Source organism: Pleurodeles waltl, chromosome 2_2 (assembly GCF_031143425.1).
Source record: "Pleurodeles waltl isolate 20211129_DDA chromosome 2_2, aPleWal1.hap1.20221129, whole genome shotgun sequence".
NCBI lineage: Eukaryota > Metazoa > Chordata > Amphibia > Caudata > Salamandridae > Pleurodeles > Pleurodeles waltl.
This window is the reverse complement of record NC_090439.1, coordinates 1,071,467,543-1,071,479,884: the sequence shown is the minus strand read 5'-3', so window position 1 is coordinate 1,071,479,884 and position 12,342 is coordinate 1,071,467,543. Positions and strand designations below refer to the sequence as shown.

At 46.8% G+C, this 12,342-nt stretch overlaps 1 protein-coding gene across 19 annotated transcripts in view; it reads left to right on the top strand.

Annotated features, from left to right (window-relative positions):
* PTK2 (protein tyrosine kinase 2) overlaps window positions 1-12,342 on the top strand; it is a 758,583-nt gene that overhangs the window by 459,228 nt on the left and 287,013 nt on the right. The window lies entirely within an intron of this gene.

Here is a 12,342-nt window from a genome sequence, read left to right as displayed (position 1 = left end):
TCTGGAGTGGGGAGGCAAGGACTTACCTCCACTAAACTTGGACTGAAGAGTCACTGGACTGTGGAAGTCACTTGGACAGAGTTGCTGGATTCAAGGGACCTCGCTCGTCGTGCTGAGAGGAGACCCAAGGTACCGGTGATGCAGTTCTTTGGTGCCTGCGGTTGCAGGGGGACGATTCCGTCGACCCACAGGAGATTTCTTCTGAGCTTCTAGTGCAGAGAGGAGGCAGACTACCCCCACAGCATGCACCACCAGGAAAACAGTCGAGAAGGCGGCAGGATCAGCGTTACAGAGTTGCAGTAGTCGTCTTTGCTACTATGTTGCAGTTTTGCAGGCTTCCAGCGCAGTCAGCAGTCGATTCCTTGGCAGAAGGTGAAGAGAGAGATGCAGAGGAACTCGGATGAGCTCTTGCATTCGTTATCTAAGGAATCCCAAGAGACCCTAAATAGCCAGAAAAGAGGGTTTGGCTACCTAGGAGAGAGGATAGGCTAGCAACACCTGAAGGAGCCTATCAGGAGGAGTCTCTGACGTCACCTGATGGCACTGGCCACTCAGAGCAGTCCAGTGTGCCAGCAGCACCTCTGTTTCCAACATGGCAGAGGTCTGGAACACACTGGAGGAGCTCTGGGCACCTCCCAGGGGAGGTACAGGTCAGGGGAGTGGTCACTCCCCTTTCCTTTGTCCAGTTTCACGCCAGAGCAGGGCTAAGGGGTCCCTGAACCGGTGTAGACTGGCTTATGCAGAAATGGGCACCAAATGTGCCCATGAAAGCATTTCCAGAGGCTGGGGGAGGCTACTCCTCCCCTGCCTTCACACCATTTTCCAAAGGGAGAGGGTGTAACACCCTCTCTCAGAGGAAGTCCTTTGTTCTGCCATCCTGGGCCATGCCTGGCTGGACCCCAGGAGGGCAGATGCCTGTCTGAGGGGTTGGCAGCAGCAGCAGCTGCAGTGAAACCCCAGGAAAGGCAGTTTGGCAGTACCAGGGTCTGTGCTACAGACCCCCGGGGATCATGGGATTGTGCCAACTATGCCAGGATGGCATAGAGGGGGCAATTCCATGATCATAGACATATTACATGGCCATATTCGGAGTTACCATCGTGAAGCTACATATAGGTAGTGACCTATATGTAGTGCACGCGTGTAATGGTGTCCCCGCACTCACAAAGTCCGGGGAATTGGCCCTGAACAATGTGGGGGCACCTTGGCTAGTGCCAGGGTGCCCTCACACTAAGTAACTTAGCACCCAACCTTTACCAGGTAAAGGTTAGACATATAGGTGACTTATAAGTTACTTAAGTGCAGTGTAAAATGGCTGTGAAATAACGGGGACGTTATTTCACTCAGGCTGCAGTGGCAGGCCTGTTTAAGAATTGTCAGTGCTCCCTATGGGTGGCAAAAGAAATGCTGCAGCCCATAGGGATCTCCTGGAACCCCAATACCCTGGGTTCCTCAGTACCATATACTAGGGATTTATAAGGGTGTTCCAGTAAGCCAATGTAAATTGGTAAAATTGGTCACTAGCCTGTTAGTGACAATTTGAAAGTAATGAGAGAGCATAACCACTGAGGTTCTGGTTAGCAGAGCCTCAGTGAGACAGTTAGTCATAACACAGGTAACTCATTCAGGCACACTTATGAGCACTGGTGCCCTGATTAGCAGGGTCCCAGTGACACATACAACATATATACAGTGAAAAATGGGGGTAACATGCCAGGCAAGATGGTACTTTCCTACACAACCCCCCCCCCTCCTCCCCCCCAACGAAGGACAATAAGACTAGCCATGACCTGATGAGTCTTCATTGTCTAAGTGGAAATATCCGGAGAGTCCATCTGCATTGGAGTGGCTACTCCCAGGTCTATGTTCCACTGTATAGTCCATTCCCTGTAGGGATATGGACCACCTCAATAATTTAGAATTTTCACCTTTCATTTGTTTTAGCCAAAGTAGAGGTTTGTGGTCTGTCCGAACAATGAAGTGAGTGCCAAACAAGTATGGCCTCAACTTCTTCAGTGCCCAGACCACAGCAAAGGCCTCCCTCTCAATGGCAGACCAACGCTTTTCTCTAGGGGTCAACCTCCTACTAATAAAAGCAACAGGTTGATCCTGGCCCTCAGAATTAAGTTGTGATAGGACTGCCCCTACTCCTAATTTAGATGCATCAGTTTGGATATAGAATTTTTTAGAGTAACAAGGGCTTTTCAGGACAGGTGCAGAGCACATAGCCTGCTTCAGCTCCTCAAAAGCTTTCTGACAGCTAGCTGTCCACAATACCTTTTTAGGCATCTTTTTGGATGTGAGGTCATTAAGAGGGGCTGCAATGGAGCCATAGTTCTTAATGAACCTCCTGTAATACCCAGTGAGGCCTAGGAAGGCTCTCACCTGAGTCTGAGTAGTAGGGGGAAGCCAATCTATAATAGTTTGGATTTTCCCCTGTAGTGGTGCAATCTGTTCCCCACCAACAAGGTGTCCCAGATAAACCACCTTCCCCTGCCCTATCTGGCACTTTGAAGCCTTGATAGTGAGGCCTGCTTTTTGCAGGGCCTCTAAAACTTTCCATAGGTGGACCAGGTGATCATCCCAACTGGAGCTAAAGACAGCTATATCGTCCAAATATGCTGCACTAAAAGCTTCCAGCCCTTGCAGGACTGTGTTCACCAACCTTTGAAAAGTGGCAGGTGTATTTTTCAATCCAAAAGGCATTACTGTGAATTGGTAATGGCCTCCAATGGTTGAAAATGCAGTTTTAGGTTTAGCATCTTCTGATAATGTGATCTGCCAATACCCTGCAGTCAAATCAAAAGTGCTTAGATACTTGGCAGATGCCAGTGTATCTATGAGCTCATCTGCCCTGGGTATAGGGTGAGCATCAGTTTTGGTTACCTGGTTGAGACCTCTATAATCTACACAAAACCGCATTTCCTTCTTTCCATCCTTGGAATGAGGTTTTGGTACAAGTACCACAGGAGAAGCCCATGGACTTTCAGAGTGCTCAACCACTCCCAGTTCTAACATTTTCTGCACCTCTTGCTTTATGCAGTCCCTGACATGGTCAGGCTGCCTATAGATTTTGTTTTTGACAGGCAAGCTGTCTCCAGTATCTATAGTGTGCTCACACCAAGAAGTGGTACCTGGCACAGTAGAGAAGAGTTCAGAAAACTGACCCAGGAGATTTATGCAATGGTCTTTCTGCTCAGCAGTAAGACAATCAGCCAAAACTACACCTTCCACAAGAGCATCTTGTTCTCTGGAAGAGAAGAGATCAGGTAGAGGATCACTGTCTTCTTCCTGTCCCTCATCAGTTGCCATGAGCAGGGTGAGATCAGCCCTGTCATAGTAGGGTTTCAGGCGATCGACATGGAGCACCCTAAGGGGACTCCTGGCAGTGCCTAAGTCAACTAAGTAGGTGACTTCACCCTTCTTTTCAACAATTATGTGGGGTCCACTCCATTTATCTTGGAGTGCTCTTGGGGCCACAGGCTCCAAGACCCACACTTTCTGCCCTGGTTGGTACTGAACCAAAACAGCCTTCTGATCATGCCATTGCTTCTGGAGCTCTTGGCTGGCCTGAAGGTTTTTACTGGCCTTTTTCATATACTCAGCCATCCTTGATCTGAGGCCAAGTACATAATCCACTATATCTTGCTTTGGAGCTTTTAAAGGTTGTTCCCAACCCTCCTTGACAATTGTTAGTGGACCCCTAACAGGGTGTCCAAAGAGGAGTTCAAAGGGCTGAAGCCCACTCCTTTCTGGGGTACCTCCCTGTAGGCAAAAAGGAGGCATGGTAAAAGGATATCCCATCTCCTGCGGAGTTTTTCAGGGAGTCCCATAATCATGCCTTTGAGAGTTTTGTTAAATCTCTCTACCAGTCCATTAGTTTGTGGATGATAGGGTGTAGTGAACTTATAAGTCACACCACACTCCTTCCACATGGCCTTTAAATAAGCAGACATGAAATTGCTTCCCCTGTCTGATACTACTTCCTTTGGGAAGCCCACCCTAGAAAATATTCCTAGGAGGGCCTTGGCCACTGCAGGTGCTGTAGTGGTCCTTAAAGGAATTGCTTAAGGATATCTTGTGGCATGGTCCACTACCACCAAGATAAACCTTTTGCCTGAAGCAGTAGGAGAGTCAAGGGGGCCAACTATGTCAACCCCTACCCTTTCAAAGGGAACCCCAACCACAGGCAGTGGAATAAGGGGTGCCTTTGGGGTGCCACCTGTCTTGCCACTGGCTTGACAGGTTTCACAGGACTTACAAAATTCTTTTGTGTCCTCAGACATTCTAGGCCAATGAAACAAGGGAACAAGCCTGTCCCAGGTTTTCATTTGTCCTAGATGCCCAGCTAGGGGAATGTCGTGGGCTAGAGTTAGGAGGAACTTTCTGTACTCCTGAGCAATCTCTAACCTCCTGGCAGTTCCAGGTTTAGGATCCCTTGCTTCAGTGTACAAGAGGTTGTCCTCCCAGTAAACTCTGTGAGAGTCACTGACATCCCCATTAGCCTGTCGGACAGCTTGCTGTCTTAGACCCTCTAGTGTGGGACAGGTATGCTGTGCCACACTCAGCTCCTCCCTGGCAGGCCCCCCTTCACACAAAAGCTCAGCAGTGTCTGCTTCCAGCTCCTCTGGTGTAGGTTCTGCACAGGGTGGAAATTCTTCTTCCTCAGAATTAGAATCCACTGTAGAGGGAGGGATAGTAGGAAGTGCTTTACTTCTACTAGCCCTAGCTTTAGGGAGGACTTGGTCCATTGTTCCAGGATCCAAGTCACCCTGTCCTTTTTGCTTTTTGGCCTGAGCCCTTGTTAAAGCAAAAATATGCCCTGGGATGCCCAGCATTGCTGCATGGGCCTCCAACTCCACATCTGACCAAGCTGATGTCTCCAAATCATTCCCTAATAGACAGTCTACAGGTAAATCTGAAGCTACCACAACTTTCTTTGGACCAGTAACCCCCCCCCCCCAGTTGAGATTTACAACAGCCATGGGGTAGCTAAGTGTGTTGTTGTAAGCATTGGTTACTTGGTACTGGTGACCAAGTAGGTGTTGTTCAGGGTGGACCAGTTTCTCTATTACCATAGTTACACTGGCTCCAGTGTCCCTGTAGGCCTGAACCTCAACACCATTTATTAGGGGTAGTTGCTTGTACTTATCCATGTTAAGGGGACAAGCAACCAAGGTGGCTAAATCAATAGCCCCCTCAGAGACTAACACAGCCTCTGTGGTCTCCCTAATCAGACCAACCCCTACTAAGTTACCAAAAGTGAGCCCAGCTACTCCCTTGGATTGGCTATTAGTAGGTTTGCTCCCACCACCACCGCTATTAGTAGGGACACTAGGTGTAGCAGTAGGGGTTGTAGTGGTAGGAGGCTTGGTGCTTTTCTTTGGACAACTGGGATCTGTTGTCCAATGGCCTTTTATTTTACATAAATAGCACCATGGTTTCTTTTCCTTGTTTTGATTAGAAGAGGATTTGGGCCCACCACCCCCACCAGAGTGTTTTTGTGGCCCTGATGAAGACTCATTTTTAGATTTGTCCCCACCCTTGTCAGAAGACTTACCATCCTTCTTCTTGTTGCCATCTTTGTCACCCCCTGTATGAACTTTTCTGTTCACCCTTGTTCTGACCCATTTGTCTGCCTTCTTTCCCAATTCTTGGGGAGAGGTCAGATCAGAGTCCACCAAGTACTGGTGCAACAAATCAGACACACAATTATTAAGAATATGCTCTCTCAGGATCAAGTTATACAGGCTGTCATAATCAGTAACTTTACTGCCATGTAACCACCCCTCCAAGGCCTTCACTGAATGGTCAATGAAATCAACCCAGTCTTGTGAAGACTCCTTTTTGCTCTCTCTGAACTTTATCCTGTATTGTTCAGTGGTTAAGCCATAACCATCCAGGAGTGCATTCTTAAGAACTGTAAAATTATTGGCATCACTTTCTTTCACAGTAAGGAGCCTATCCCTACCCTTTCCACTAAATGATAGCCATAGGATAGCAGCCCACTGCCTTTGAGGGACATCCTGTACAACACAGGCCCTCTCAAGTGCAGCAAACCACTTGTTAATGTCATCCCCCTCCTTATAAGGGGGAACTATCTTGTGCAGATTCCTAGAATCATGCTCTTTTGCAGGATGACTATTGGGAATACTGCTGCTACCACCATGGGTTTCTAAACCCAGTTTCTGTCTCTCCTTCTCTACTTCTAAGGACTGTCTATCCAAATCCAGCTGTTGCTTCTTGAGATTCAGTCTGGTTTGTTCCACTCTCAATCTATTGAGCTCCCTTTCTAACAATCTGTCATCAGGGTGGGTGGGAGGGACATTCCTAGACACAGAAGTATAATGAGAATGAACAGAAGGAGACCTGTCCCTTACAGAGGGCACCCTAACAGCTTGGCTGACAGTGTAATGTGAGAGCACACCATCTGTATGATGTGACTCCACCTCAGTACCAACTATGCTAGACTGTCTAGTAATGGGCAGGCTAAGAAGTTTCTTTCCTGAATCTTTTCCTGGGGGAGTCCCTGGATCAGATTGGGAACCATTAGCTACTTTTTCAACAGATGGGGCACTTTTAGCCTTATCTTGTTCTCTAAGCATGTTAAGTAACAATTCCAAGGAAGGATTCTTCCCTACACTCAAACCTCTCTCTGTGCAGAGACTCCTTGCTCCTTTCCAGCTAAGGTGATCATATGCATGTTTGGACAGATCAACATTTTGGCCTGTGCCAGACATTTTTAGAGAGAGTTAAAGTGATAGAAAAAGAGAAAAAAGTTTGTCAGAGCTTTTAGAAAGACAGAGAAAAAAAACTTTTTGAACTTTTTAGAACTTTTTGAAAGTTTATAAGTACTTTTCAGCACTTTAGAAAAGAGTGAAAAGAGGAAATGCAAAACGTTTTAGTTATGTGTACACACACTGAACTTGTTTTGTATATTTTTCTCTTATGAAAAGTACAATGACAAGAGTGGTAAGTAGTCTCAAAGCACTTATCCCACCGCTGCACAACCAATGTAGGAGGCTGGACTGGCTTGTAGTGAGTACCTAGGGGTACTTGCACCTTGCACCAGGCCCAGTTATCCCTTATTAGTGTATAGGGTGTCTAGCAGCATAGGCTGATAGATAATGGTAGCTTAGCAGAGCAGCTTAGGCTGAACTAGGAGACGAGTGAAGCTCCTACAGTACCACTTAGTGTCATATGCACAATATCATAAGAAAACACAATACACAGATATACTAAAAATAAAGGTACTTTATTTTTATGACAATATGCCAAAAGTATCTCAGTGAGTACCCTCAGTACGAGGATAGCAAATATACACAAGATATATGTACACAATACCAAAATATGCAGTGATAGTATTAGAAAACAGTGCAAAGAATGTATAGTTACAATAGGATGCAATGGAGACACATAGGGATAGGGGCAACACAAACCATATACTCCAAAAGTGGAATGCGAACCACGAATGGACCCCAAACCTATGTGACCTTGTAGAGGGTCGCTGGGACTATTAGAAAATAGTAAGGGTTAGAAAAATAGCCCACCCCAAGACCCTGAAAAGTGAGTGCAAAGTGCACTAAAGTACCCCAAAGGACATATAAGTCGTGATAGGGGAATTCTGCAGGAAAGACACAAACCAACAATGCAACAACAATGGATTTCCAGTCGAGGGTACCTGTGGAACAAGGGGACCAAGTCCAAAAGTCACAAGCAAGTCGGAGATGGGCAGATGCCCAGGAAATGCCAGCTGTGGGTGCAAAGAGGCTGCTACTGGACAGTAGAAGCGTAGGTTTCTGCAAGAACGACAAGGGCTAGAGACTTTCCCTTTGGAGGACGGATCCCTCACGCCGTGGAGAGTCGTGCAGAAGTGTTTTCCCGCCGAAAGACCGCCAACAAGCCTTGCTAGTTGAAATTTGTGCGGTAAGGGTTTTTGGACGCTGCTGTGGCCCAGGAGGGACCAGGATGTCGCAAATTGCGTCAGGGGACAGGGGGGACGTCGAGCAAGACAAGGAGCCCTCTCAGCAGCCGGTAGCACCCGGAGAAGTGCCAGAAACAGGCACTACGAGGATGCGTGAAACGGTGCTCACCCGAAGTCGCACAAAGGAGTCCCACGTCGCCGGAGAACAACTTAGGAGGTCGTGCAATGCAGGTTAGAGTGCTGTGGACCCAGGCTGGACTGTGCACAAAGGATTCCCGCCGGAAGTGCACGGAGGCCGGAGTAGCTGCAAAAGTCGCGGTTTCCAACAATGCAGTCTGGAGTGGGGAGGCAAGGACTTACCTCCACCAAACTTGGACTGAAGAGTCACTGGACTGTGGGAGTCACTTGGACAGAGTTGCTGGATTCAAGGGACCTTGCTCGTCTTGCTGAGAGGAGACCCAAGGTACCAGTGATGCAGTTCTTTGGTGCCTGCGGTTGCAGGGGGACGATTCCGTCGACCCACGGGAGATTTCTTCGGAGCTTCTAGTGCAGAGAGGAGGCAGACTACCCCCACAGCATGCACCACCAGGAAAACAGTCGAGAAGGCGGCAGGATCAGCGTTACAGAGTTGCAGTAGTCGTCTTTGCTACTATGTTGCAGTTTTGCAGGCTTCCAGCGCGGTCAGCAGTCGATTCCTTGGCAGAAGGTGAAGAGAGAGATGCAGAGGAACTCGGATGAGCTCTTGCATTCGTTATCTAAGGAATCCCAAGAGACAGAGACCCTAAATAGCCAGAAAAGAGGGTTTGGCTACCTAGGAGAGAGGATAGGCTAGCAACACCTGAAGGAGCCTATCAGGAGGAGTCTCTGACGTCACCTGATGGTACTGGCCACTCAGAGCAGTCCAGTGTGCCAGCAGCACCTCTGTTTCCAAGATGGCAGAGGTCTGGAGCACACTGGAGGAGCTCTGGGCACCTCCCAGGGGAGGTACAGGTCAGGGGAGTGGTCACTCCCCTTTCCTTTGTCCAGTTTCGCGCCAGAGCCGGGCTAAGGGGTCCCTGAACCGGTGTAGACTGGCTTATGCAGAAATGGGCACCAAATGTGCCCATGAAAGCATTTCCAGAGGCTGGGGGAGGCTACTCCTCCCCTGCCTTCACACCATTTTCCAAAGGGAGAGGGTGTAACACCCTCTCTCAGAGGAAGTCCTTTGTTCTGCCATCCTGGGCCAGGCCTGGCTGGACCCCAGGAGGGCAGATGCCTGTCTGAGGGGTTGGCAGCAGCAGCAGCTGCAGTGAAACCCCAGGAAAGGCAGTTTGGCAGTACCAGGGTCTGTGCTACAGACCCCTGGGATCATGGGATTGTGCCAACTATGCCAGGATGGCATAGAGGGGGCAATTCCATGATCATAGACATATTACATGGCCATATTCGGAGTTACCATTGTGAAGCTACATATAGGTAGTGACCTATATGTAGTGCACGCGTGTAATGGTTTTCCCCGCACTCACAAAGTCCGGGGAATTGGCCCTGAACAATGTGGGGGCACCTTGGCTAGTGCCAGGGTGCCCTCACACTAAGTAACCTAGCACCCAACCTTTGCCAGGTAAAGGTTAGACATATAGGTGACTTATAAGTTACTTAAGTGCAGTGTAAAATGGCTGTGAAATAACAGGGACGTTATTTCACTCAGGCTGCAGTGGCAGGCCGGTGTAAGAATTGTCAGAGCTCCCTATGGGTGGCAAAAGAAATGCTGCAGCCCATAGGGATCTCCTGGAACCCCAATACCCTGGGTACCTCAGTACCATATACTAGGGAATTATAAGGGTGTTCCAGTAAGCCAATGTAAATTGGTAAAATTGGTCACTAGCCTGTTAGTGACAATTTGAAAGTAATGAGAGAGCATAACCACTGAGGTTCTGGTTAGCAGAGCCTCAGTGAGACAGTTAGTCATAACACAGGTAACTCATTCAGGCACACTTATGAGCACTGGGGCCCTGACTAGCAGGGTCCCAGTGACACATACAACTAAAACAACATATATACAGTGAAAAATGGGGGTAACATGCCAGGCAAGATGGTACTTTCCTACAGACTAGGTCTAATATTACTATGTTACCTTGGTTATGATCCCAGGTGTAGAGCTGTTTATCAATACCCTTGGTCACCCTGCTTCAATTAATAAAATCCAAGTTATATAGCAGCCAGCACAGGAGAGCAAGCAAACAGAGATGCTTAGATTGAGGGAGTTGCAGTGTAAGCACGGGAAGGAACCATGGCTTGTCCTGGCTGGGTGGTGGGGCAGTGATAGGCCTGTCTGCAGGGGTCACATATGAGGCTTTTGGGAAGTTTGTCAGACTGGACTCATAGCCTCCTAAGCCCCGCGGAAGAAGGCCTTGATCTGAGAATGTGACATGCATCTTTTCCTGACTGAATAGTGGTGCGTCATATCAAAAGAATGAGGTGTTCATCATCTGTGAAGAGCACTGATTGGTTCCACCGCCCCTGATAGCCACAGCATTACATTTGCGCAGATTCTGGTTTTGTGAGGTACTTGCATACTTCTGGCATAGCACAATCTCCTATTCTAGTACCTTCTATCTTTGCAAATAGGGTCTCTGTCGATTTTTTTTTTTATTAATATTATTGGCTGGTCACGAATCACTTGGAAAGGGCTGTGGTCCCAACTGTGCACCATCAGCAAGCCATCCTTCCGAATAGAGGAAGCAGACGTAGGTGCAATAATGTTTGCTCACTGGCAGTAGGCACAGTGCGTTATGGAACCATTCATGAGTGGTCTGCTGTCTGAGCTCTTCTCTAACAGCTCTGCATTAGAGCGTTAGTGATTGGCATGGTGCACTTCTGATCAGAGCGGTGGGCAGTATCAGTAAGAGACATCTCTATCGTTATGTACACCTAAGATGCCTCATGCTTTGCTTTCCAGCATCCTACAATTGCCAAAAGAGCCTCATAATGGGGCCCTTCTAATGATCTTGATGTATAGTTATAGGCATTTAAAAAAATCACTACTTTTTGTGGCACTTTGGAAGATGTGACACTGATAGTCCAACTTGGTAGTCGTGGCAATTGGGACTCAGACTAAAGAACTGTTCTCATTGTAGGATTGACTAAGATCCCCTCCTGTGTAAAATTTGACTAAATACTATTTAAATACCTGCGTCAGGTGCATTTAACAAGTGATCTGTGGAACTGTAATAACAGTTAAACTGAACGCTGCCTCACGACATAAGGCAATCTCATTCATGTGCTAAAAGTAAGCAGAGGCACAGCCTTGGGAAGTAATTTGTGAAGCAGTTAAGCAAACATCAGACCACACGTACGACAGCTACCTGTGTTCTGGGTTTAATACCAAAGTGTAGTTCTGGGGAGGGGTAATGAAAACGTGTACAGATGTTATTCTCAGTACTTGAAAGTAGAATCAAACTATTGCAAATATGAGCACAAGTGCCAACGGTACAATTATAGGAAAAGGACATGCTAAATTGTAGACTAGCATCACTAGAAGTTCGGAGGAGGTGGGTTAGGTGTGTTGATGCTGTTACCATCAATGTTGTTAGTTGATTTTGTGTGGTATGGAACCAAATGACTTGGGAAGGATTGTGTTTGTTGTATTTTCATTAATATTCCACTTCCAAAACTTCACACACTTAAAAAAAAAAAAAAGATATTCTCATTGCAAGCTATATTTATTTATATCGACCTATGATACACCTTGTAGTACAGTAGTTGTGAAAATGACATCTGTCCAAAATAAACAAAATCTCTATTTTAAAAAAAAAAAAACGCGGAAGACCGTTGTCCGTACTAGTAGCTGGCTTGGCCTCGTGCCAACGGATATTTTTATTTTCAGTGGTTGTTTGAAACACTCTTGGCTGTAGCAGTGAGCATTATTGAAAAAAGTGGTGTAAGGTTGACGTGGGCTATTTGCCAAATCAGTTAGTGATAGTTATGTCTGAGATTTGTGCTGTTGAAAATTAGATAGTGTTTTCATTAATCTTCATGGTTCTCTGAATTTATAATATCTAGAAAAAAATAAGGTGATGATCGCAGTATGCTTTTCTAGTGTTCTTTATATCTATTGAGCCAAACAAACGAATGCATTTTATGATTCCTCTCTGTAATTATCGAAATACCCCCATACTCACCATGTGTTAATTTCATTTGAAATTTTTTTGATGTAAAAGCATTTGTAATCGGGGGTGGTTTTCATTGTTCGTGTTTACTTTGTAGGTCTTGTCTAAAGCAGCTCATGCGTTGTGTGCTGCAAAACATTTTGTTCCCTTATAAGCGTACAGCCTGCCAAACAACTGCCACTGGCTGTCTTCATTGTTGATCTAATTTTCTTACTTCTTATTAGCTAACACATGTGGGCTTCACTTCCTCTTCTTGGGGGTGTCCCTCCC